Source organism: Ipomoea nil, unplaced genomic scaffold, assembly GCF_001879475.1.
Source record: "Ipomoea nil cultivar Tokyo-kokei standard unplaced genomic scaffold, Asagao_1.1 scaffold1612, whole genome shotgun sequence".
Lineage (NCBI taxonomy): Eukaryota > Viridiplantae > Streptophyta > Magnoliopsida > Solanales > Convolvulaceae > Ipomoea > Ipomoea nil.
Window position 1 is genome coordinate 846,906 of NW_017618040.1, and position 4,206 is coordinate 851,111.

General features: G+C 36.1%; 1 long non-coding RNA gene across 1 annotated transcript; it reads left to right on the forward strand.

The window, feature by feature from the left end:
- Positions 1-1,716: 1,716 nt before the first annotated feature.
- On the forward strand, positions 1,717-2,370 carry LOC109191040. The gene is made up of 2 exons (XR_002055853.1): positions 1,717-1,838; positions 2,176-2,370. It is a non-coding gene; the product is annotated as an uncharacterized LOC109191040 (long non-coding RNA).
- The last annotated feature ends 1,836 nt before the right edge of the window (positions 2,371-4,206 follow it).

Genomic DNA, 4,206 nt, shown 5'->3' on the forward strand with positions numbered 1-4,206 from the left:
AGCCAAAACCAAATTGACAACGAAGGTGCAACACCCACCTCACACTACTACAAAATTACACATATAAGTAGTACTTTACACTACACCCCTTAATAAAGGTGTAGTGTATAGTTAAAAAAAAATAAGAATATACTACACCTCTATTTTAAAGGTGTAGTGAAAAGTAATTTTATTTATAAAAAAAAAATTAAAAAACTTTCTGCGGCACCCAGAGAGAGGGTGCCGCAAAAAAATTATTATTTTTTTATTAAATGATTTTCCGCGACAACCATCTCCCCTGATGGTGCCGCGGAAAGTCAAGGGAAATTTATTTATTTCTTTAAAAAAAAAAAAACAGATCAGATTGGCAAGACCACATTTCCTCTCCTCCATTCCCTCTTCTCCATCGCTAAGTCTACAGCCTCTCCTCTCCTCCAAGCCTTGGACCATAGCCAACGCCTCTCCTCGCCATTTCCTCTCCATTTCGGCCGCCAACGTTCCGCCGCCGCCGCCCTTCCTCCGCCGATGCTGCCATCCGACGCCACCGCCGAAGCCTCAGCCGCCCTTACTCATAAACTCATAGTGACGGCCGACCGCCATTACCGAACTCGACGGCGGCTCCCGACAAGGCGATAAGGTCCGATTCGTAGACAAACCTTCAAATTTCAAATCCCTAATAAGTTTTCCCCGCACAGCAGTTAGCTAAACCCTACTCCAATGGGGGAAAAATGTAGACAAACCTTCAATTTCAAATCCCTAATATGCTGTGTAAGTTTTATTCACTCTAGGGTGTTGTAGTGTTTCCTGTTTTGAAATTTTAAATGCATTTGATTCTAATGATGCGTATGCTTTGTGTTGTGTTTTTATCATTAGCTTCCTCCTAAGAAGATCCCCGCACTATAGAGAATACCAGGGAGGCTGATGAGACTGTCTGCAAACCTTTTGATGAAGAGGTTAACAATTACCTTTCTAATTTGATAGGGGTCTGCTATGTTTCACACTGAAATGAATAATTCTTTTACTGACCTTGTTTAACCATTGCCTTTCTAATTTGTGGAGTATTTTAGAGTTTCTGTGCCACATATTAGCTTCTTATTTTTACCTAACAAAATAAAGTGTATTTATTTCTAAGTTTTATATAATCATGTGATTTTTCAGATTGTGAAATATGCAAAAGGAAGGGATTTTACTTCCATTATCGTTGTACACACTAATCGTTGGGAACCAAGTTTGTATTCTGAGCCATATTACTTTTGTTGCTTCTAATTTTAACTCTTCATATGTTTCTACTGACTGTAACTGCTGTTCAATTTTGATGCTTTTTATTGATTAGTTATTTGACTTTCTTTCCCCCAATAGATGCTCTACTCATCATAGGGTTACCTGATGGTCCTACAGCTCATTTTAAGCTCTCAAGACTTGTCATGCGGAAGGATCTCAAGGTGGGATAATAAGATTAAATAGAATGGTGGTATTGATTAGTTGTGGGCATAGGTAGTTAGGTGGTAATGGTGGTAGAGGTGTTAGTGGTCGACGGTGGGCATACACACACATAGGAGGTGGTGGTGTTGATCATGAGTGAAGCCTCATGTATGTTTTTGCACTTGAAAATTTTTAAAGATATCTTTAGAAGCCAAATTATTGAACATGTTTCATATCTGTATAAGTTCATAGACAACTTTCAGACTCATCAGACTGGACTTACTTTAATATAGAGAAAGGCAGTTTATTATGGCAGCTTGCTGATCTGTTTTCTTGCAGGTTCTGGATGGATGTTTTATTTTGTAATATTCATTCAAACAGCCATTAACACTGGAATTAGCATAGGAGCACTTTTGCTTGCTGGAGAATGCATCCAGGTATACAGTGTAGTCTCTTTATAGGATATTAATTACTGACTTTATTCTCTTAATGGAGACCTTTTAAGTGATTACCATGGGTTACTTTGTCTATATATAGTTTCTCAAAAGTAGTTCTACAGGAAATACTCATGCACAATGGAACATTATGTAGCTATATTGATTTTAAAGCCCCGTTATATAGTGATTTTAATATAAATATTTTAACTGGTCCATTGTTCAGATTATATGATGGAACACAGCATGCCAAGTAAATAAATGAAGCATTCTGTAGCTCTTTATTCTGTAACTATATTGATTCTAACGGCCTCTTTTGTTTTGCATTTGGTGGTACAAGATCGTGTACTCGAACCTTTCACCCTATGGGTCGTTGAAGTTGTATGACATCATAGCAATAGTAACGGGAGTCCAGATAGTTCTCTCGCAGTTTCCATCCTTCCACTCCCTCAGGCATATCAACCTGGTTTCGCTATTCCTGAGCTTGGGCTACACTTTCCTTGTAGTTGGTGCTTGCATTCGTGCTGGTAAATCCTTTGCAGTAATTGTCATTTAATTTGTATTCTACAAGTTGTGTTTTACTCTAGAATAAATGGGTTGTTTTAGATGATTATTAGGCTTTATTCACAAATTAATTGGTTTGTCAAATCCTAACTGTCTTGTGATTTATTGTTACTGAGCAATCTGAGAAGATACCAATCCTTTCTATAGCCAAATAATATTTGTTATTGCAAGTGACTGTCATTCTGGAAGCATTATAGCATCTCATCATTAATATTCTATTTGGAATGAATTTAATTCTTTCCACTTTGTTCTTCTTAATTAGTAAATGATTAGACTTCTTCCATCATTTTTTGGGCTTGTTAAAATTGACTTGAAACTTGTTTGGCAGGTGACAATGATGTTTGTGTCTTCGGAAAAAAATTGCTCAGGCTGACCCAAAATATGAAGATATCATGATTTTGATTTTTTTTTTTTTAAATAATACTTTCCGCTATACCCTCAACGCAGAGGGTGTAGCGGAAAGGCTTGAATTTTTTTTTTAAATGACTTTCGGCTACACCCTCAACGGAGAGGGTGTAGCGGAAAGTCAATATTTAAAGAAAAAAAAATTAATATCTTTAGCTTTCCGCTACACCCGCTATGGGTGTAGCGGAAAGCTAGGCATTTTCAGTGACACTGGATTTCGCTACACCTGTAAAGGTGTAGCGGAAACACTTTTAAAGGTGTAGCTGATGTGGTTTTTTGTACTAGTGTCACTCTCAATCATACCAACAGAAGTATGTGACCTCCCCCACACTTATTCTTCATAACCTCACGCACAATACAAGAATAATTCAAAATTTGCTCCCCTAGTTATCTAGCTAGGTCAATGTATTATTTTTAGATATAAAAGGTTTGTAATGTGGTTCAAAATAAGGAAAAGAATGGCCATAAAGCTCAAAGTGGGTTAACAAAGGAAAATAAATCATAGGACAAACCGGTTATTTGGCTAGTGAGGCTCAAGATCAAATAATGGCCTTAATCACACTTGAATCATGCAAGGTCTAATTAGCATTAAAAGAGAATCAAGGCAAGTTCTAGAGAAAAAAAATTATGGAAGAAAGCGCACAATAGAAAGAAATTAAGACCGAAGTGTCGGTCAATGGCTCAAAACACTCGCAGGTTTATTGCTTACTTAATATAGCCACTACATATCAAACAAGAAATGCTAACACACCTTAAAGAATATTCGAGAGGAGAAGAATGAACGTTTTACAATAAAACACTTATACTATTTATACACTTTCTAGATTAACCTAAATCAATTTCAACCATCCGCTCCCTACTTTTCCTCCGCACGTCCGAAGCTTTCCATGAGAATCGCTCCGCCATTTCCTCTGACCAACGAATTGAAACAAAGTCATATGATATATTATTATTATTTTTTGTTTGTCTAATTCCAATCATGGGATCCACAAACTTAATATATATTAAGGTTCATAATATATATATATATATATATATATATATATATATATATATATATATATAAAAGATTATAGTACGTAATAAATATATATATTAGTATTCTATATATTATATATTATATATTATATTAAACATTATATATAAAAAGAACTAATTATTAGATAATATTAAATAACTAATGCAAAATTATTATAAAGATGTACTTAAAATATGAGGGTAAAATATGCCTATCAGCTTCGCGTTCAAGTTATCCAACAACGAAGCTGAGTATGAGGCGCTCCTAGGGGGGCTCCGCCTCGCGCTAAATATGAGGGTGGAAAAGCTCAAAATCCGGTGTGACTCCAGGCTCGTGGTGGGACAGGTTACAAGTGAATTTGAAGCAAGTGACGAAAGGATGAGG